This window comes from Pristis pectinata, chromosome 22 (assembly GCF_009764475.1).
Source record: "Pristis pectinata isolate sPriPec2 chromosome 22, sPriPec2.1.pri, whole genome shotgun sequence".
NCBI lineage: Eukaryota > Metazoa > Chordata > Chondrichthyes > Rhinopristiformes > Pristidae > Pristis > Pristis pectinata.
In genome coordinates, this window is record NC_067426.1 from 18,949,748 (window position 1) to 18,974,042 (window position 24,295).

Genomic DNA, 24,295 nt, shown 5'->3' on the forward strand with positions numbered 1-24,295 from the left:
CCCTCAGGCACTTATTAAATCTTTCCCCTCTCACCTTAAACGATGACCTCTAGTTCTGGATTCCCCAACACTGGGAATCCTGTGTCCATTCACTCTATCTATGCCCCTCATGATCTTATATACCTCTATAAGATCACCCCTCATTCTCCTACACTACAATGAAAAAAGTCCCAACCTGCTCAACCTCCCTCCATAACTCCAGTCCCAGCAACATCCTGGTAATCTCTGTACTCTTTCCATCTTAATGGCATCTTTCCTATAGCAGGGTGACCAAAACTGAACACAATATTCCAAATGTGGCTTCACCAACATCTTGTACAAAATGCTGGAAGATTCAGCAGGTCAGTGAGCATCTGTGGAAGGAAAAAAAGTTAATATTTCAGGTTAAAGAATGGTTTCTGAAACACTAACTCTGTTTCTCTTTTCATGGATGCTGCCTGACCTGCTGAGTCATCCAGCATTTTTTGCTTTAATTTCAGATTTCCAGCATTTGCAGTTTTTTTTTGTTGATTTTCATTCAGCCATTTGGGGAAAAAAATTAAGCATTTCCATTTTCAGGTGATAATTGAAATGGTTTGTTGCCTTCATGTTCTTTGATTGATTTCTAAGAATGGTCCTCCAGGTCTGCTCTGTGCTTACAGCTTGGGCTGCTGCTGGATTAATGTTCTCAGAGTTGTTGGGGCTGTTAGCTCCTTTATCTTAATATTAATGTGAAGGGGTCTCTGGGCCTGCAGAGGGAGGGAAATGGTTAGGGGTGAGGATGGAAGTGAGGTGATAGGCTGCTCAAATCTAAATCATTTAAAATGATGGATACGACTAGCATCTGACACTCCCACCTCTATTCAGCACCAGTAAGCAAAATCAAGGTTCTCCTTGTAAGAGAATAGCTAAAGTGAAACCATGGACTGTTTTTCCTACTGTCCCTTGTGGCTGACCCATTTGCTTTGTGTGTCTGGATGGCTTCATAACTCTTGCGGTATTAAGAGTTGCAATATTAATATAGGCAGCCATGGGGATGGTGATGACTGATTTCCTACACATATAATTTTGCTGCGAAATATTTTAAAAATCTGAGCAAGAAGTGCCATTTAAATTATTTAAACATTGTTTAGTAAATGAATGCAGAATATTTCTGTTTGCTTATTCTTCATTCCAAAGAAAACAAAAGGTTGGGCACTGGACAAAGAACACAGGGGAGTCACCTAAAGTTCATCAAGGCGACAAAAGTGAAACTTCTCCACACACCTCAATGTACCAGCTGGTTTAGCAACAAAAATTGAGCGCAAATAATTTTATTAATTAATCTTCAACTAAATTCCAAAATGTTCTGTGTAAGAGCTTTCTGAAACCTCAATTTCTTTCATAAATAATCCTACCATTGATGAGATTATAAAATTTCATGGATTGCTTAGTTTAACTACAAAACTAATGGACTAATGAGGCAAACCCAGCTGTATAAATCATTCTGCAATATCTGAACACACCTGAGCACCTATATTTTGGGCACTAAGTACCCTGAAAGACCCAAAATTCTATTTGCAAATGGACACATACTTGTAATGTAGATGTAAGTTGGCACACCCACAGCAGATGCCTTTTGAAGGTATGCAAAGCAGGCAGATCACAACCTCTATCAGCAGAAAACACTGATTTGTTACCGACTTTGCCACATCAGAGCTCAGGGTTCCAGCTAATAATGCCTCCTGCAAAACTGAATGCATGATCTATGAGAGATAGGATCCCCAGCACCGCCATTTAAAGTGATCACCCACCACTTACAGAATATAGTTGCTGTTAGAGTTTTTTTTTGCTGTAACTCTAAAATATCTCATGTTTTCCACAACTATAACTAAAGTTTGCAGGGTGTGGTCCATTCAATTCCTGCCTTAGCTCCTAGAAGTGACATTTCTGTCTTCTGGTGGGGAGGGAGTTGGGGCAGTGGAGGAGGGTGGGAGGAATTGGCGATGTGGGGCTAAGGGAAACCTTGAGTAGATTCAGGGTATCTTCCCTTCTCTCGACCTCCTCCGCCTAGGTCTACAGGCAGAATACAAGAGCCTTGGAGCCTGATCTCTTCTGAGGTGTGCCATACTTCCAGGATCGATTCACTTCCAGCAGATTACCAAATGCAACTCCCCTTCCGGCAAATTTAGAGGACTGAGAGACACTTCATGAGTTGCAAACTTTCTGAAGTTGCAGATTGGTTTACATGACTGTTCTCTTTGATTTGCACAAATAGTATTTTATTGTCTGTTTCCACATGAAGAACTTGCTGGATTTGTACATTAATTGCTCATTAAGCTCATCACCAAAATTACTGGTATGATTAAACAGGGATGACATAGAAGGATACAGTTCTAATGTGGGTGGGCAAATGGAATTATGTAGGTGGGCAAAAATGTTGGCATGGATGTGGTGGGTCAAAGAGCCTGTTTCTGTGCTATAACTCTGTGACTTTTAAAATAATTGTTAATGCAATGATGCTCAGCTTCCCTGACACTGAACAGTTCCTCCAATACAGTCAATTGTTAGACACTATGCACTTATGTACTAGAACCCTTTGCCATTCCATTAGTAACTCACACTTATAGAAAATATAGAGCAAAGCAGCTTTAAGCTGAAGGGCATAAAAAAAAAACTCAACTGACTCCTTATAATGTCCCCCATAGCAAAAATGGGGCAACTTTACAAAATTAACTGAAATGCACAGTTGGACTAATTCTCATTTACACTAGAGCAGGTTTGTTCCATTTTCTTTAGTAACGTTAGCATTCAAGGGATGGTTATTGCAGTATCTATGACAACATACCAGAGGATTTATCACAATTGACTTCATTCACAACCAAGATGCATTACAGCTGCTTTTTATTTGCAAGAGCGCTTTATCTATAGCCAAATATTTAATTTCCTGTGTGCTAGTAAACTGGTAAGGTACACTGCACATTGATTGCATCTATGAAACCTGTCGTCATTCAGTCTACCTTACCTATGATATTGCATTTAAAATTACCATCAGATGATATATTCCCACCATCCAGTCACTTCCTTTATAAGTTACCACAGAGGTGCTGGCAGCATTGTAAGGTATCTGAGCCTAACGTTTCAAGAAAGATAGATAGAATGTCAAAATTCACTATATAAATTATTGTTATGAATATTGTTATTATATTGGCTTATTTCTTTCTTTGGACCAAATTTTTACACAAAATTGCAAAGAGGGTTTTCTTAGTTTTCAATATCACTCAGGTACTTTCCATTCAAAGCTTTCAACCTTAACTCTGTTGATTAAGTAAGAATTCTTTACAGATAAAGCTGTGGTTCAAAAAGCCTGTGTACTGGAATACACAAGTAGATATACAGTTCAAATAACAACAACATTAAGGGAAGCACTTAATTTTGCTGAATAATGAGGATGTTTACATAATTGGTTAAGTAAACAAAGCCCTTACTTACATTGACGGCATCATGGCAGAGTGTGCAGTTTATTTATATCTATCATATTACTTGATGAATAGTCCTATTTCTTCTACATGTTGCTTAATCTCAAACTGACGGTAGAGTGCTAAAATAAATCTAGTTAAGGTGAAAGATCTGAAAACTCTGAAGAAACGGGACCCATGTCAAGCTTCTACCTGGATACTGAAACATTGGCTAACAATGTTACTAATATATGAGTAAGTATCTATAGCATTTCTACATTGAACCTTGCCCTGATTTCCAAAATGTGGCTTGCCCCCACATTTGTTTTAGAGTCTGGGGCTCAACTAAATTATGCATTTATAGAGCCCTGTGAGAAATGATTTTGCATTATCCTGGTTTTGTAGCTATGGTGTGAATACATCTTAAATCCAGAGTCAGAGCCCATCCTGGCAGTAAACAGAATAAACTGTATTGCCCAGAGCACAAGAGTTTCACTCCTCTTCGGGATGGGCCTTAATACTGGACTATTTCACTACCATGCTAATCTAGCAGTGTTAACATACTCTTGGTCATCCAAAGCTTCAGCTTCCTGTTCATTTTTACTGGTAGAAAAGTCAACTAAAAAATGGCAAGTGTGAGGGAGTCAAAGAATCATAACAGCACAAAAGGAGATCGCTCACCCCGACCACCTTGTACTGGCTTTCTGAAAGACCAATTCAATCAGTCCATTACCCATTTTTTTTCCCTGGAGCCCTACAACTTTTTACCTCCATCAAGTACCTTCACTTTAAATCCTGTTCCCACCTTGATAATTTTCTTTTTTTGGTTAACTTATTTTAAGGAATAACTAACAACTAATTCATGCAGAATTATACAGTGGAATAAACAAGAAATTAAATCCTGATCTCCAGTGCAGGACATAAAATCTTGACTACACATTAGCTTGGAAGCTGAACATCACCATATTATTTGGAAATTAGAACCAGGAGAAGTAACAGCTGCCTTGCTGTGCAACATCACAATTTCATGCATTGAGAACTAGTAACAGAACCTCTTAGGCTTCCACGCTTTCTAAGTTTTGCAATCCAAATGCAGTCATAAGTTTCAATGGGAGATGAAAACATTTGACAAATTGTTTATCCTTAACAAATGTGGGGTGACAATGTGACCATAATATTTTATCCTTGCAGAGAACATAAAATGGAACAACTTGGGCCACTGTTGATGAAATCAAATACAAAGACCAAATTCAAGTAATACATACAGAAGACTCCTTCTTCTACCACCCCCCACCCCCAAGTTAAACTATGAATCTAAATTCAAAATAAATCTGGTTTAAAAGAAGTGCTGCCCTTCTCTATATATGGGTAATTGCATATTAACTGCCTAAACTTATTTCTCTGTTCAGTTTTTACTTTCACAAATATGAGTCACCATTTTAGTGGGATAGATGAGACATCCACAGGCCCACGATTTAGAAACCTCTGATGTAGATTGTAATTGCTTGGTATTGAGACATTCACAACTTGAACTAGTAGTCCCCTTCACTGTGACTGCAGTTGATCTGTATTAAGAGTGGGTACTAATTCCCCCACTCCCAACCTCCTCCCATCTAAAAAAAAATGCAACACTCAATTTGAAATATAAAGAAATTACACACCTGAAATCTGAAATGCTGAGATTAAAACACACCCAGCACTTGGTAGTTTCTTTATATCCAGTTATGTGTGTGAAGGATGGTGAAGCAACATTTAGAGAACAAAGTGAAATCAAAGCAGAGACTTGAACTGGGTGCATTCCACATTCAACACATTCCAGCAACAAATGCCCTTGTGCCAAAATACCAACATGAATTCTAATAAGTATTTTCTGCTACAAAAACGTTGTTGTTCTCAGTTGTTTTCTGCATTCTTTTGCTCAACCCTTGGGCGGTTTGCGTTGCAAGCACAACAGAATGCTGAAAATATGATCACTGACATTTAGAGCATTACTTGTAAGAAAAACATAGTTGAGCAAAATACATGATTTTCCCAACACAGTGCCAACATTTGTTGAAAAAGTTCAGTGCAATTTTATACCTAGGGGACTGCGATAAGCTCATCTTGCAGCTGGGGTCAAAATGTGGCAATCACTGATTGGCTGTACAATCTCAGCATCCTGAGAAATATAAAATGACCCCAATCTTTTCTGTCTAATAATGCAGTTAAGTGCGACAGGTTAGATTTAAACAGTGCAGACCAGCTTTAGTCACTGATAGCCTCTCACAATATTAGCCCTTTGCTGACAGCATCGCAGGATGGTTGCAACTCAGAGGGTGATTTGTTGGCACCAACTCTACTTATGAACAGCTGGTCTTGGTCCTCTTCCCTTAGCCCTGCAAATTGTTTCCTTTCAGATACATGTCCAGCTACCTTTCAAATGCTGCAATTGAACCTGCCTCTCTCACTGTCTCTGGCAAGACTACTTGCTCTGTCAAATATTTTTCCTCACATTGCTTTTGGTTCTTTTGCTTATCACCATAAGCCTGTGTTCCTTAGTTCTTGACCACATTACAGTTTCTAACTGTCCAGATGATTTTAAGCATCTCTCATCAAGAACCCTCACAACCTCCTCTGTTTCAAAGAGACAACCCCAGATTCTCCAGTCTGTCCATATACCTAATGTCCTCCATCCCTAGAATCACTTTGATAAATTTCTTCTGCACCCTCTCCAAATTCTTCACATTGTTCTGCAAGCGTGGCACTTGGAACTAGACACAATACTCCAGTTGTGGCAGGACCTAAGTTTTACAAACGTTTATCATAACTTACTTATTTTCTATTTGTAAACCCTGGGATCGTGTAAGCATTTTCAATCTGGTTTCCCTCAGATCTTCCAATTTCTGTACCCCTTTTAGAATTGTGCCCTCTAGTTTATATTGTCTCTTCTCATTCTCCCTATTAATATGTATCACTTTCCACTTCTCAGCATCAGTCATCTTTCCACTCACTCCACCGGCCTGCCTATATGTCCTTAATGACTATTACTGTCCTCCTTGCAGTTCACCATGTTTCGAGGATTTGTGTCATCTGAAAATTGTGCCGTATACACCCAGCTCTAAGTAATTAATATATATTACGAGGAGAGACAAAGGACTGCAGATGCTGGAATCTAGATAAAAAACACAATGCTGGAGGAACTCAGCAGGCCAGGCAGCATCTGTGGAGAAAAACAGGCAGTCAACATTTCGGGTCAGGACCCTTATTCAGGACTGAAGATAGGAAAAGGGGAAGCCCAATATATAGGAGGGAAAAGCAGAGCAGTGATACGTGGACAGAAGCGGGGAGGCGGGGTGGGCACTGGGTGGTGATAGGTAGATGCAGGCAAGAGATAGTGATGGGCAGGTGCAAGGGAGGAGGGGAGAGCAGATCCACCAGGGGATGGGTCAAAGGTAAGAGAGAGGAAAAAAAAGGCTAGGAAGGGGAATAAGAGAAGAAGCATAGTGGGGTGGGAATTACCTGAAGTGGGAAAATTCAATGTTCATGCCATTAAGCTGCAAGGTTCCAAGATGGAAAACGAAGTACTGTTCCTCCACTTTGTGCTTGGAATTCTCCTGGCAGTGGAGGAGGCCGAGGACGGACATATCTGTGGTAGTGTGGGAGAGGGAGTTGTAGTGACTGACAACAGGAAGATGCAGGTGGCGGTTATGGACAGAGCACAGGTGTTCTGTGAAACAGTCACCTAGTCTGCGAGGTGTTACAAGGAGTTTTCCTGGTACTGAATTCTACGAAACACTTCCCTCCAAACCAATCCATTTCCTGTTACTTAACCAATTTTCTATCCATGCTGACACAACCCTTTTAATTCCAGGCCAGCAATGTTGATGACAAGCTTATCATGTGGTATCTTAGTGAATGCCTCGAGGACATCCATAAGTACCACATCAAATACATTTCCTTCCTCAATCCTCTGTTACTTCATTAAAAACTTCATCTTATACAACTGATTATATTTATACATGATTTGTCTTCAACAAATCCATGCTAACTTTCTCTATTCAATCCACATGTCCAAGTGAGACTTAATTCTATCCTTATTATTATTCCCAAAATGCTCCCTGTCACCATGGTTAAACCAACAGGCTTATAGTTACCGGATTTATCTCCAAACCCTTATTTGAATAAGAATGTAACATTTGCAATTCTCCATTCCTCAGGCACCGCCCTTGAACCTACAGATGTTTGGAAGATTATGGCCAGCGTCTCTGCAGTTTCCTCCATACCTTCCTTCAGCAACCTAGGATGCCTCCCTTCTGCAATAGGCAAATTAATAACTTTAAATACCTGACTGGCATCTCCACTTCATCAGGTTTTAACCCATCCAGAATCTCAGCCACATCTTCCGTTGCCAAGACTCTGGGAGCATCTTCTTCCTTGATGAAGACAGATGTAAAGTATCCAATTAGTAGCTCAGCCATGCCCTCCGTCTCCATGAATAAATTCTCTACTGCGTATCAGATAGGCCCCACCTCCCCTTTATAACTTTTTTTCCCTGTTAAAATACCAAGAGAACATTTTTGGATTTGATGTAATGCCTGCTGCCATCTTTTCTCATGCTCCCTCGTTTCCTTTTCTACTTTCCCTCAGAACTTCTTGAAATCAGCCCGGTCCTCGTGCATTCACAACCTTGTGCCTGCTCTTTTTTCTGCTCTGTTTTACTCCATCTTTTTAGAATTCTCCATTTTACAGACCTCCCATTGTTCTTTTTCAGTTTTGCTCAAAGATTTGATTCCAATTTATCCGGCCAGATTTATTCTTATTCCACTGAAATTGGCTCTTCTCCAAATGAAGAGTCTCTTCAAGTAATCTGTATCCCTTTGTACAGTAATTTTAAACCTTATGATGTTACAAACACTGTTTCCCAAACATTCCACTATTGATATTTGCTCCATTTCACCTGGCTCATTTCCAAAATCTAGTAATACCACCTTCCCTATTAGGCCAGAAACATACTGATTCATCCCTGAAATCACTTTGGCAAATCTCTTCTGCACCCTCTTCAAAACCTTTACATCTGGACACACCTCAGGTACTCCTCCCCAACTTTCCCAGTCTATTTTTGGGTAGTTGATGTCCTCCACTATCACTGCTCTATGGCTTTGTGCAATTTCCCTGCATATTTGTTCTGCCACATCCTTCCCACTAGTTGACAGCCTTAGGAATAGTCCCATAATGTAATCACACCTCTATTATTTCATAATTCTAAACAGAAGATTCCCATTTTGATTGTTCCAGAATATCCGCACTCTCTCCAGAACTGCAATATGTTCCTTAATCAATGCTGCCAAACTACTCCCCTGCTCCCTCCGTTCTCCTCCCTATCATTTATGAACATTGTGTATCCAGGAATATTTACAACCCATTTCCTGATCTTCTTTAGCCAGCTCTCCATTATAGTCATGATATTGAAATCCCTCATGATTAATTGCATACAGCTCACCAGCCTTGTTCAATACACATTTACATATGTGCACTAGAAACCTATCTTGTAATCTCACTCATTCTGCTCCTATCAAAAAATCTTCCTGTTGATAGTTCTGATGCTACTTTATCCCTCCCAATCCTTTTTGGACCTTTCTTCTCCTTTTCAGTGTTACCATCCTGTGCCCAACTACTTGGTAAATCCGCTTAACCTTCTCCTCAAACCAGTGGCAAAACTTCCCACAAGGACATTGGTCCCAGCTCTGTTCAGGCACAATCCATCTGGCCTGCCTAGAACTTGTCTCAGTGCTGCAGGAATCCTGCACCATCTCCCCAGCCACGAGTTATCTGTGTTATCATCTGACTGGTGCCTTGCATAGGGAGTAATCCATAGATCCTGCAGGATTGGAACTAATGCTCAGAACTAATACGAAGCTGCCCAACCTATGGTGACTGCATTCCAAAACCTAGGTTCCCCAAACCTCAGTGGCTGAGCTGCAATGTGCAGACAACACTTGTGTTTGCACATGTTCTGAGGGCAAGCCCCAAGCCGTTGTTGATGCTTTCACTGAAACATGTGAGAAGATGGGTCTTACACTCAATATCCATAAGACAAAGATCCTTTACCAACCTATCCCCACTGCACCACACTGCCCTTGACAACATCGTTTCATGACAAGACCCCGATGAACACGGACCACTTCCCATTTCTCAGGAGCTGCCCCTCGGTGAAGGCAGATATCAATGATGAAACTCACCACCATCTTCAATGTTGGTTAATTGAGGAAAAGGGCATTTGAAGATCAAGACCTCAGACCTGTCACAAAACACAAACTCAGCCAGGCAGCAGTGATCCCTGTGCTCCTATGTGCTTCCAAGACCTGGACTACTTAAAGCAAGGCATTAAAAAATATCACCAAAACTGTCTCTGCGAAATCCCCCAGATTCACTGGATGGCTAAGTAGATCAATGTCAGTGTTCTCTTCCGGGTCAACATTGTCAGCTTCAAGGTCCTAATTACTCTCAGACTGCTGCATAAGGCTGCCATATCGTTTGCATGGCTGACATTGGACTCCCGAAACAGGTTCCAAGCTCTGCCATGGGAAGAGATTACTGTGGAGGAAAAGATTCAAGGATGTGCTCAAAACCTCCTTGATGAAATCCAGCTTCCCCACTGACTCTTGGGAATCTGTGGCTCATATCTGCTTGAAGTGGAGAAGGATCATTCAAGATGGTACTGGAACCTGGGGGCCATGTACCAGGAGCACCGCAAGGCCCCACTAAGGAGCAGGAGTGCACCTCAAACTACCCAGCTGCTTGTCCCAACAGCCACTCCCCTACCCCACCTGTGGTTTCGGCATTGGACCCTTTAGCCTCCTCAATCCCAAAGGACTAGGAAGTAAAAGACCAGCTTTGAGATCTTGGTCTGTAAATCTTCTATTTGATGATAAATACAAACCAAAAAAAAAGTATTCAAAAATAGAAAGAGATGACTGTTCTTTAAAAATATAGGCTGAACTTCTACCCACTGTTTTGAACAAAACTGCAGCGTTTGCTGAAGTGAGCCACAAATGTGCAGTACTCATGTCGGCAAATATGAGAAAACTGAAAGCACCTCACTGTGAAAAAAACCCTGAAAACTCACACCAACAATGGAAGCTGCTCTCCGAGGATTTGCACATTTTACTAATGGCACACTCTTAGAGGTTAATCCATTTCACATCTTCACTATATTGTGAAACTCTACGTTAAAAGATGGTTATAATTCCATAAATATTTTAATATCAGACTAGCATCTTGCATCATTCATGCTGAAACTTTCAAGCTGCTTGTTTGCAGAGAGGCTTCAGCTGAACAACTGTCACAAGTTTAGTACAGAACTTAGCAGACCCATGTCCAAAACCAGGAAGGAGCTTGTACTATACATGGGTCTTGAGACTTCATGACTGGGGGCACCAGACTGGAATCCATCATAAAATTCACAAGACAACATTTTAACTTGGTTCCACATACAATTTGGAGTTATTATTTGGTCGCCTTTAATGAGTGAAATTAAGACATGCCTATCAACTCTCCCCGGATTCGACTGATCACTTAAACATTAGGAGCAATTTACAGTGGCTAATTAATCCACCAATCTCCATGTCTTTGGAATATGGGAGTAAACTGGGGCACCCAGAGGAGATCCATGCAGTCATAGGGAGAACATGGAAATTCCACTCAGAGAGCACGCAAGGTCAGGATTGAACCCAGGCTGCTGGAGTGTGCACCCACCATCCACAGCTAATCACCTAAATGAAATCAATGAATTCACTAACAGTACAATTTCCATCTGTCTGATTTCTGTTGGCTCACGAGATAAAATTCCATGCATTGAATTGCTTCCTGTTTGCAAATTCTACTGAAAATCTTTATTCCAGATAAAAAGAATTCAACTATAAATGAGCACACTGTCATTCCCCAGTCATATTTCATATACTAAAATAAGCCTCTCACACAAAAAAAGTTTTCAGGGCGCATGTTATTTGAAGACCTAACACCAGCAGCATAAAGGGACTGAAGATGGTATGACATCAACACCAGAGGAATGGTTTCACAAAAGGCCAATGGTGCACAATTGATCTGTCTTTCATGCAAAGTACCAAGATACACGTGTTGCATGGTTCACACTTCACCTACATTTGTATCAATCTAATATGAAGATGATTGCCTAAACATTAGACCAGTGTACACACATTCTTTTTATGTTCAAATTGCATGTAAAAGGTTTTCCACTCATCAGATCACATTCATGGTCATTTCCAGATCACGTGGCACCCATTGGGGAAATTAGCTCAGTCATTTTGGTGCACAGTTACCTTTAATGCAGCTGAAATTACAAATTGGCAGTCACTGAGCTAATAACATTATGAGACACATGTTTCCTCCACCACCAGTGGCACTTGGGATCCTTCATCCAACATCCTTCACTCACAAAATAACTCAGAAGATATCACAAGGTTTGGGGATGAAATGGCAATTAAAGGCTGTTACATTGGAGTCTTGCACACATCTCCGGGATCAGTCCTGCAGTCAACACTATGGGAATTAACAGTGGTGCTTCCTTCATTGATTGTGGCCTTTTTAAGAAAATTAATTATGAGTTCACACCACAATCACTGGTTCCCTGACCAGTCCATACCTTGGAGTATCTTGGGGCCACTCGCTACTTGGAAGTCAATTGGGCCAGTTGATCCCTGGGGTGGTCCACGTTTTAAGGGAGATCACTGTGTCACCCCACCAACTCTTCCCCCCACCACCCCCCCATGTATTCTCTCAACTCCATGGCAGCCTTTTCTGCCCGGAATTGTTGAGCATTCTTTAAATGTTGACTCATTTCCCAAGAAACCGCATGCGTCCCTTAAACACACATATTTTTAACATATATTTTGGCCCAGTTTTGAGAAATTTTTAGGAGATCCCAGTGGGCTTGAGTACCATACAGACCACCCCAAAAGAGGGAGAGCTCCAATTTCAAGGCAGATATCTTTAAAGCAATAAAGCACACTTACAGCTGTACTACGGCACTGGCCTCATGAGTCACGGTATACATGTCTTTCAGCTCACAATGCAATCTACACAACTGCTTATGTGAACAGGGTCAAAAAGTAAAGGTTTACGGTTCAGAAGGAGGGAATTTGATCATCCATGTGTGTTCTGGCTCTTGGGTTTTTGCTAGACCACGTAGAACAAATTTCACTGCCCTGTAGTCTTCCATTCCATTTTCTGCTTCAAGTGGTTTTCCCAACTTTTATTTAAAGGTCTCTGCTTTATAATACTTTAAAGAAAATATCTATATAAAAAGATTTTCTCCTGATCTCATTTCCTTAGTGTTACATTAAATTGATAGACTTATTCACTAATTCATGACCTCAGTAACTAGTCTTTTCCTATTCATTGCTAAACAACTCAAATCAATTTTAGCCTTCTCTGCTCTAGCACACACGGTTACTTAACAACGGAGCACCCAACCTATAGGTCGTATTGATGCTGTGGTCTCACCACAGCCACGTAAAAATTAATTCCTTCCTCTTTCATCTTGTAGACTGTGGCCCAATTTACAAAACTCTAAATACTACTGTGTTTGCACATCTAAGGCATTATGATTTGGAACATAAGAACACAAGCTGAACCTTTGAGTGGAACCACTCATTCATAACCTTCAGTTTATGTCCACCTGGCATTGTATGGACTTGTGTTGCAGTCCTTAAGGATGTCCTTCAAACCTGTTGATACTCTCCTATTTATTGCATATTTCCTTGTCTTGTAAGGACCAAAGGATCTCTGTTCTGTCTAGGGGGAGGCTGAGTGAGAGCAGAAGTGCAGGAAATGGAGAAAATGCAGGCAAGAGCTCCTTCAATCCCAGTGGATGGGAGGCTACATTTCCTGAAAGAGGAGGACACCTCAGATGTCCTGGAATGGGAGGCCTCATCTCAAGAACTGATGCAATGGAAATGGCGTATTTACAAGAGATGGGGGTGAGAGGTGGTGTAGTAGAGGTAGCTGTGGCAGTCAGTGGGTTTATAGAGCAATATAGCATGGTTACAGGCCCTTTAGCCCGATGAGTCCATGCCGACCATGGTGCCCACCCACCTAGTCCCAATTTCCTACATTTGGCCCATATCCCTCCAAGCCCCACCCCTCGCATACCTATCTCAATACAATTGTACCTGCCTCAACCACTTCCTCTGGCAGCTTGTTCCATATACTCACCACCCTCTGCTTGAAGAAGTTGCCCCTCAAGACCCTTTTAAATCTTTCCCCTCTCACCCTAAATCTATGCCCCCTAGTTTTGGACTCCCCTCTCCGGGGAAACGACTGTCACCATCCACCTTATCTCTGCCTTCTTGATTTTATACACTTTTAAGATCACCCCTCATTCTCCTATATTCCAAGGAATAAAGACCTAGCCTGGCCAACCTCAACCTTATAACTCAGGCCCTCTAGTTTTGGCAACATCCTTGTAAATCTTTTCTGCACTCTTTCCAGTTTAATCACGGCTTGATAGTTTGTCTCTTGGAGACAGAGGTCCAGAAAGGGGAGAGACCCATCAGAAACGGTACAAATGGCTTTGAGGGCAGGGTGGAAGTTAGTGGCGAAGTTGATAAAAAACTGACATTCCACACGGGTGCAGGAGGCAGCACCAATGCTGTCCTCGATGTGGCCCAGAAAGAGTTGTGAAGTAGTGCCAGGGCAGGTACGGAATATGGACTATTCCGCGTACATCAGCACCAGTCATTTTGCCGCCAGAAGATGTCACAGGCTGACAAGTGACTAAGGCAAAAATGTGTGAGTCAGGAGTACAACTGGCTGAATGGTGAGCACACCTCACCGAAGCAGGAATTGCCATGTTATTTTTTAAAATTTTATTTACAGCGTGGTAACAGGCCCTTCCAGCCCAACGAGTCCGCGCCGCCCATTTTAAACCCCCAAATTGACCTACCCGTACGTCTTTAGAATGTGGGAGGAGCTGTTACAGAACTACTTACTTTGTTAGAAAATGAATGATAACTGATGATGTGTTAATGTTAAGTAATGGGATAACATTACTTGTTAGGAACGTTGACTTGCACGTTCTGTATTTATTGATTTTAAAAATCTACAATATATAAAGTAGATTTTGAAATTTAAAAATGACCCGAGCCCGTCAGTGCACCTGAACAGTACAGAGCGCCCCAGCATCAAACGGAGCCCAGTCTCCCCAACCCCTGAACCAACCCTCTAAAAGTTATGGATAGGTCCCAATCACATCATTAACCCCGTCAGGGTCCAAAAAAGCATCGTTCCAGTGGCAGTGAATTTACTAAAAGGAACCCCAACGGACCTGCCACTATTCTTCACTTTTTGAGGAATTTCACAACTTTCGACAAATTGCAGCAATTCGTACAATTAAAAGAAAATCCACCTTCTTACACAGGGAGTAAGGAACGGCACCTCCCCATTCCATGGGAACTCTGACTAAATGATGCGGGAACGCTGGGTTCACACTTGGAGTTGAATTCCATGGCGGAGTTTAACGCCGCCGTCGTCCGCTGACACCACCGCCTTCACCCCACACAGGAGCGCTGGAACAGCTCAGCCAGTCAGGCAGCAAGAGAAACCAGTCAACGTTTGGAGTCAGCGACCCTGCCTTAGGGGTGGGGAAGGTTGCGGGGGGGGGGGAAGATTTGGGGGGAAAGAAGGTTATGGGAGTGGGGAAGGTTGTGGGGGAGAGTTGCAGCTCTCAGAGCTGGGGGAAAGGAATGGGGTGTAAGACAAAGCACACCTCACTGCTCCCTACCAGCTCTGCTTTGAGAACTGTGGCTCTCCCTCCACTGTCCCCCCCCCCCCCCCCCCCCCCCCAGTTCTGAGGCAGGGTCGCTGACCCCAAACGTTGACTGGTTTCACTTTCCACATATGCTGCCTGACTGGCTGAATTCCTCCGGCACTTCAGTTTCAGTTTTAGATCCCATCAGTTTTATCTGCTTCCCGCTTCTTTTACCTGCTCTTCTCGGCCGGAGCCGATGTTGGATCTTTCCTGTGATCCCCCGACTCGCTCGTCGCTGCACAGAGAGGATGTCTCTCTCCCTGGAGTCGAGGTGTCGGTCTCCAGGAGTCAGGATATCTAACGAGGCTGAATGCTGCTTCCTCCTCTTAGCATAGCCGTGTTGCAATGACTGAGCCCCAGCAGGACAGGTTGAGCAGCTTTTCCCGTCTCGACAGGTGACCACAATCTCAGCAATCCGCCCTCTAACTCGTTGCTTCTTAGCCGCTCTCTAATATTAAAACAAACACCAATTCACATGCGCTACACGCAGTTAACAAGTGAGCAGCAGTGGTCTTAGAGAGTACGGTGCCCTCCCTGCCCTGTGTAACACACCGGTATGATTTCTGAATACGAAAAATAAAGGCGCCTTTCAGCACCTTAGCGCGTCCCAAAGGCCCTACAGCCAATGAAAGATTTCTGGTATCGTTATGTGGCTTCCTCAGCCCTCTGTGCTATGGCTACGGGCAATTATCTGGCCGGCTCCTTGCGTTTCTCTTTCTCTAACTTTACATTACAAGGATCAAAAGCAGAAATCCTATAATTATTTTCTTTAACCTCTTATTAAAAGCAGCAATTCATTGGAAGCTCTAGCCAGCAAGGAATTTGTTTTGTATCAACAGATGCTGGAGGAACTCAGTGGGTCGGGTAGCATCTGTGGAGGGAAACAGACAGTGGACGTTTCTGGTGGAGATCCTTCATGAGTCACTATTTGTCATTATGGTCTTCCCAACAGAATCCTCCTCCTCCCCACTAACCTTCACCTTCCTCACTGGTCCTGCCAGACACTCTGCTTCATGACCCTCCCGCTCCAGCACTGTCTGCTCACCTTGGTTCCACTACCTTCCACTCTTGTTTAACATCCCTCTGCCAGGAAATCCATCTGTTGTCAATGGCACGAAATACATTACATTGTGGTTTCGGTGCGTTCCATTGACGTCAACGTATGATCTCTTTATTAGTCACGTACATCGAAACACACAGTGAAATGCATCTTTTGCGTAGAGTGTTCTGGGGGCAGCCCGCAAGTGTTGCCGCGCCTCCGGCGCCAACATAGCATGCCCACAACTTCCTACATCTTTGGAATGTGGGAGGAAACCGGAGCACCCGGAGGAAACCCATGCAGACACGGGGAGGACGTACAACCTCCTTACAGACAGTGGCTGGAATTGAACCTGGGCTGCTGGTGCTGTAATAGCGTTATGCTAACCGCAGAGTGTTACACAGTCTCACCATTCTACAATCCATTTAATGCTAGAATTTCCATTCATTCATTACATTAGGTATCAGAGTGACACAGCTTCCAACACATGGGTTCAATCCTGACCTCCGATGCTGTGTGTGTGGAGTTTGCACAATCTTCCTGTGACCTTGTGGGTTTCCCCAGGGTGCCCTGGTTTCCTCTCACAACCTAAAGATGTGTGTGTGGATTGAATGACTGCTGTAAATTGCTCTCCAAATGTGTAGGTGAGTGGTAGAATCTGGTGGGAGATGTACGGGGGAATTGCTGTAGGTGAGTTCTTGATGGATTGATCCATTTCTGTGCTGTAATAGTCTTTGACTGAGAATTTTATAAGGACTGCATGAATGCATCTGTCCATTAAACAGGGAGCTAACTAAACATTTATTATCTGTCTCAAAATTCACCTGTTCTGAGTAGTGACTAGTGCCCAGTAGCAGCTTTTTACCACACACAACCTATAAAAATGTCACATCACAAGAGCAACTGCAATCACATGTGGAATCCACAATCTTTCCAGGATTTGACTGTAATCAGCAAGAACACTGCTTTGGTACTCTCATGCACAGTTCTGGTGTATGATCCCAAAACATTGTGAAAACCTTGTATCCCCGTGTATTGAGTTGAGATTAAGCACTCCCAGTGGAACCACTGGCCCTTGCAGGAAGTAATAGCAACTGACTATCCTCCTCCCTAGCCCTCAGCTTGGGTGGCAGCAGAGCCACTAAAACTGGGCTTAGTATCCCTGGGCAATGGAGCGGAAAGTAAAAATACACCAAGGTCTTGAAAGGAAGGAAATATTTAATTAGGACCTTCCACATTATCAGAATAACCAAGCCAATTAATTATTTTATAAATAGCCGTCACTCTTGTAGGAAGTCCAGCAGCCAATCAATCAGCAACAACCTGCAGTGAACAGTAATAAGAAAAGAACCTGACGTTGGCCAAGAACCAAGGAAGAATTTCTCTGTTGTTCTTTGAAAAGGCTGACTGGGTCTCAGTGTAACACCTCATCCAATAACAATGCCTCCAACAGTGCAACACTTCCTCATCACTGAAGTGTCAACTGAAACAATGTGCTCAAGTGTTCTGAGTATGAAGTGAGGAGATTACCACTGAGGCAAACTGAAAATTAGGCTCCACTTTTCCTGTTAAATGCAGGCACGCATTTGGCATGAGAGAATAGAAATATGGTTAGTGTTGAAGCCAATGGAACAGATGGACTTTTGTTTCATGTTGATAGTGATTCTCAACCAGTGATTATGAAGAATCAAAAATAGTGCAGGCTTCTTCCAATGAAAATGCTTTGATTCCTATTCTGAAGAGCTTGGCTTTTTATTCCGGGACTTACAATACCCTCGGGTTCTGCATTCAGAATTATTCTTCTCTAAACCTTGAAAATGAGTTACAACAGACTATAATGCATTAGCAGCTTTGCTGTTAAGGCCACCCACTAATACTTTCAATGGCAGTTACTGAATAACCATCCAATTCTTCTGCCAATTATATTTAATCAATATCTTCCAGTTATTGACTGCACCGCCAAGGGAATTGGGTTTTTCTTATCTACTTTATCCAGGCCACTCATAAATTTGCAGCTTGTACCTGAGTTGTTTGGACACCATTGAGAATTTAATGGATTCAGGAGTGTGACTGCAACCACTAATTGACAAGTTAGTCACATCCCTGTCATTCCCCCACCTCTCAAGAACATCCAGAGGAAAAAATGTTCAGAGCAATGAGGGCCTTCATAGCAACAGAGACAGCAGTGCTAGCCCTACTGTGATATTGTAACATGAAGACTGGTCTTTGGGTGATCAGTTCTAGCTCCCTGAGAACCCTAGAGGCCTACACTATTGCTTCTTAGAAAGATTTAGCAATGTCTACACAGGGCACTAGATCCATGTAGCTGAGCAGTAATGTATTGATGTTGCTGGGCTTCCTGAGTGGCAGAGAATTAAAGTGGCAGGCAACATGGAGCTCTGAGTCATGCCTGTCAACCGAAAGCAGGCACTCTGCAAAGCAGTCACCTAATATGCCTTAGGTTTCTCCAATATAGAGACCACATTGTGAATACCGAATGCCGTACCCTAGATTAGGAGAAATATAAACAAATTATTGCTATATGCAGGAAAAAAAGAAAAAAAACATGTTATTTTTTGGGAAATGGCCTATGCAAGCAAAGATGAATTAATAGGCATGGAATCAGGCCTGATTAAACTCTGAGAAGGAAGAATAATTTACACGTTCAGATTACCGACCAGAAAATGGATCAAAGATAAATGAAGAGTTGAATGAAGTTCACAACAGTAAAATGTACAAGCTGGCAGTCAAACAAATTGCTAAAGCGTCTCTGTGTAACCTCAGCCTGGTTTACACTGCAGCTCAAATTTCCAGCTGGGTTGAAATAAAACCCTAATATTTAACAACATGGCATTATTTCCTCTGTCAGACATATGCCAAACTACACAGCAGAATTAGGACCAATTTAAATAGTTAACAGAAACTTTATGTTCTTTTTCTTTTTTGTGGCAGATATTCAACTGGGAAACTGGTAATTTGATATCACCTGGTACATGAAATGAATTGGGGCATGGTACTGTGCAAACAGCAAGATCACATTCAACTCACCTCATGTTCTTCCAAAATAAATGTAATCTTTAAATTTAAATGTTACTAGCATGAATGTGGACACAGTGACCACTTGTTTTAAAGGGTCAGTGCCTGTGCTGGCCTGCAAACATTGAACAGGGTTTATGGGATACATTGAATAGATTTTTGGCACTTACTGTTTCATATTTTTACTGCAGGCGCCAACAAGAATATGAAAGGAGTTCGATTTTAGTCAGAAATTTTAATGCATGAAAAATAACAAAGTGGAAGTTCAGCCTTTTCATTTCTTAGTACATGCTCCTAAACCATAGAGTCCCAGCAGCAGATTGCTCTGACAGACAGTGAGTTTTGGATTGCCGCATTTAAAAATGCATATATGCAAACCCCACTTTAAACAGGTAAATGTTCTGCTTGGAGCTGTTGACATTTATCACCAAGATCCTGGTCATTGCAAATTAATTCTGATGCACCAAAGGAAGCTGCTTGTCTGGGATATTGATAAGACAGTGGAATGTGCAAAAGCACAGTAGATAGAATGTAAAGCTAGTAAATGAGAGCTTGATAAGAGAACCATTAATTATACCTTGAACGGTGGATGCTGGACAGGGTGAAAGGATAGAGGAAGTTAGGGGCTTAGGAGAACAAAAATATGGCCTAAAATTGATGAAATAATGGATTTTACAACAGTGTAAAAGGTAGAATATATAATCTAAGATAAGTTTAGACCCAATCACACCCAACTCCAACTGTGAAGGTTTTTAAAAACTTCACAGTTGGAGTTGGGTGTGATTTTGGGCTCCACATTGTTCAGACAACAGAATGGGCATAATTTAGGTTCCCCAAAACTCGACAATATATAATTAATAGGGTTATCTCCAGATCCGATTTAATGTACTACTGAACTGCCCTGCTAATATGGGTTTATCCTTTGTGCTTATCAGCATTTTTAATATGAAAGCCAAGGCACTCTTCTGAAACCAATCGTTATGGAACTAATTTAATAAAAAGCCTGTTTATTTCATTTTTGTTAGCTCTGGTGCATATGGATATACTTTCAATTTAAGGAGATCAGAACATATAGAAACATAGAAACACAGAAAAACTACAGCACATTTCAGGCCCTTCAGCCCACAAAGCTGTGCCGAACATGTCCCTACCCTAGAAATTACTAGGCTTACCCATAGCCCTCTATTTTTCTCAGCTCCATGTACCTATCCAAAAGTCTCTTAAAAGACCCTATCGTATCCGCCTCCACCACTGTTGCTGGCAGCCCATTCCACGCACTTACCACTCTCTGGGTAAAAAACTTACCCCAACAGCTCCTCTATACCTAGTCCCCAGCACCTTAAACCTATGTCCTCTTGTGGCCACCATTTCAGCCCTGGGGAAAAGCCTCTGACTATCTACCCGATCAATGCTTCTCATCATCTTATATACCTCTATCAGGTCCCCCCTCATCCTCCATCTCTCCAAGGAGAAAAGGCTGAGTTCCCTCAACCTGCTTTCATAAGGCATGCTCCGCATTCCAGGCAGCATCCTTGTAAATCTCCTCTGCACCCGGCTTCCACATCCTTCCTGTAGTGAGGTGACCAGAACTGAGCACAGTACTCCAAGTGGGGTCTGACCAGGGTCCTATATAGCTGCAACAATACCTCTCAGCTCCTAAATTTAATTCCCCGATTGATGAAGGACAATACACCATATGCCTTCTTAACCACAGAGTCAACCTGCACAGCCGCTTTGGATTCGGACCCCAAGATCCCTCTGATCCTCCACACTGCCAAGAGTCCTACCATTAATACTATTTTCTGCCATCATATTTGACCTACCAAAATGAACCACTTCACACTTATCTGGGTTGAACTGCATCTGCCACTTCTCAGCACAGCTTTGCATCCTATCTATGTCCTGCTGTAACCTCTGACAGCCCTCCAAACTATCCACAACACCCCCAACCTTTGTGTCATCTGCAAACCTACTAACCCACCCCTCCACTTCCTTATCCAGGTTGTTTATAAAAATCACAAAGAGCAAGGGTCCTTGCATAGATCCCTGAGGTACACCACTGGTCACCGACCTCCACACAGAATATGACCCTTCAACAACCACTCTTTGCCTTCTGTGGGCCAGCCAGTTCTGGATTCACACTGCAATATCCCCTTGGATCCCATGCCTCCTTACTTTCTCAATAAGCCTTGCATGGGGTACCTTATCAAATGCCTTGCTGAAATCCACATACGCTACATCTACCGCTCTCCCTTCATCGATGTGTTTAGTCACATCCTCAAAAAATTCAATCAGGCTCGTAAGGCAGGACCTGCCCTTGACAAAGCCATGCTTACTATTCCTAATCATATTATACCTCTCCAAATGTTCATAAATCCTGCCTCTCAGGATCTTCTCCATCAGTTTACCAACCACTGAGGTAAGACTCTCCGGTCTATAATTCCCTGCGCTATCCCTACTCCCTTTCTTGAATAAGGGAACAACATCCGCAACCCTCCAATCTTCCAGAACCTCTCCCGTCTCCATCGACGATGCAAGGATCATTGCCAGAGGCTCCGCAATCTCTTCCCTCGCCTCCCACAGCAGCCTGGGGTACATCTCATCCGGTCCTGGCAACTTATCTAACTTGATGCTTTCCAAATGTTTCAGCACCTCCTCTTTCCTAATATCTCCATGCTCAAAGCTTTTCAGCCCGCTGCAAGTCCCCACTACAATCCCCCAGATCTTTTTCTGTACTGAATAATGACATAAAGTATTCATTAAATACCTGCGCTATTTCTTCCGGATCCATACACACTTTCCCACTGCTGCACTTGATAGGCCCTATTCTTTCACAATTTATCCTCTTGCTCTTCACACACTTGTAGAACGCCTTGGGGTTTTCCTTAATCCTGCCCGCCAAGGCCTTCTCATGCCCCCTTCTGGCTCTCCTAATCTCCTTCTTAAACTCCTTCCTATTGGCCTTATACTCTTCCAGATCGCTAACATTACCTAGCTCTCTGTAGCTTTTGTAAGCTTTTCTTTTCGTTTTGACAAGATTTATTATAGCCTTTGTACACGGTTCCTGTCCCCTCTCGTGACTCCCCTATCTCATTGGAACATGTCTATGCAGAAATCCACACAAATATCCCCTGAATATTTGCCACATTTCTTCCATACTTTTCCCTGAGAACATCTGTTCCCAATTTAATCTTCCAATTTCCTGCCTGAGAGCCTCATAATTCCCTTTACTCCAAGTAAACACCTTTCTATTCTGTCTGTTCCTATCTTTCTCCAGTGCTAACGTAAAGGAGATAGAACTATGATCACTATCACCAAAATGTTCACCCACTGAGAGATATGACACCTGACCAGATTCATTTCCCAATACCAAATCAAGCACAGCCTCTCCTCTTGTAGGCCTATCTGCATATTGTGTTAAGAATCCTTCCTGAACACACTTAACAAACTCCTCCCCATTGAAACCCCTCACTGTCTGGAGATGCCAATCGATGTTTGGGAAATTAAAATCCCCCATCACAACAACTCTGTTATTCTCACACCTTTCTAGGATCTGCTTCCCTATCTGCTCCTCGATATCCCTGTTACTATTGGGCGGCCTATAAAAAACACTCAGTAAAGTTATTGACCCCTTCCTGTTCCTAATCTCCACCCACAGAAACTGTAGACAGCCCCTCCACGACATCCACCTTTTCCGCAGCCGTGACACTATCTCTGATCAACAGTGCCACTCCCCCACCTCTTTTGCCTCCCTCCCCGTCCTTTCTGAAACATCTAAAACCCGGCACTTGAAGCAACCATTCCAGTCCAGTCATTAATATGGTCTATTAATGCTACAGTAAATGGTGCCTTTTGAAATTGTGCTTTTTGTATATTGTAATGAAGTGAAAGAATGTCATTTTTTTTTACTGTGGTTAGTTTGCAAAGGATTACTTTAATGTCACTCACATTTGGGGCCTGCTATATTTCACTTACATGCTCTCCAATGAATTAATACACTATTCTCTGCCTCAACTGTTCTCCATTTTTGTAATTGATTGTTGTTACACTGAAGTAGGTGCAGAGCCAAGGTAGTGTCAAAACAGTTGGTAGAATTCTAATAAAGATTGCAGTTGGTTTACAGAGAGACTAATAACAGCAATGTTAACGTGCACGTTGTGACTACTTGCCAAAGCACACAAGGCAACTTGAATTAGAACCCTATCAGTGTTCTATGGACTCTCCCATTATCTGATGTTTAACGATAAGAGAGAATTAACCAGAGCCTTTGTTGCCGCAGCAACTTGAAAATACTCAATTCACTTTGAAGAGGAGCTGGAAAGAACCTAGAAATTTTTGAAATTCAGCAAAACACAGTTGTACAGCGGTGTGCTCTGGAATCGTTATAACATAAATATTTTATAAGACTGATGAAGTATTTTTTAAATAGAGTCAAGTAACTGACAACAGAAAGTGAACACAGGATTCTTCCTTTAAAAGCAGTGGCATATGTTCAGTTCATTTTGTTAACATACCAATTTATTCCATATTTCCTTACTACAGAGGGAGAGGCCATTCGGTCTATCAAGTCTATGGCAGCTCACAGAGTAATCCCATTCACCCATTAATGTTCCCTGTAACTTGTTCTCTCCATATTCCTATCAATTCTATCATCTAGCACTCTGTACTACCTCAATGTAACTGCACTGTGTAATGAATTGACCTGTACAATCGGTATGCAAGACAAGTTTTTCACTGTACATTGGAGTAAGTGACAATAATAAACCAATACCAATCTATCTATGCAGGAGACAATTTACAACGGGTGATTAACCTACCAACCTGCACATCCTTGGAGAGGGAGAAAAATATGGAGGTAGCCTTCATTGTTACAGGGAGAACTTGCAAACTCCACATAGACAGCACTGGAAGTCAGAATTGAACCCCGGTCACTGGAACTGGGAAGCAGCAGCTCCACTGGTTGTGCCATTGTTCTAGGATAAACTTCAGTCTAATTTT

The 24,295-nt window shown here is 42.3% G+C and overlaps 1 protein-coding gene across 1 annotated transcript in view; it reads right to left on the reverse strand.

Moving 5' to 3' along the window:
- Positions 1–15,640, reverse strand: part of ncmap (non-compact myelin associated protein) — a 35,530-nt gene extending 19,890 nt beyond the window's left edge. The window contains exon 1 of the mRNA XM_052036162.1: positions 15,397–15,640. The gene's annotated coding sequence lies outside the window, so the exon portion shown is untranslated. The remainder of the gene's footprint in view (positions 1–15,396) is intronic.
- Positions 15,641–24,295: the final 8,655 nt, after the last annotated feature.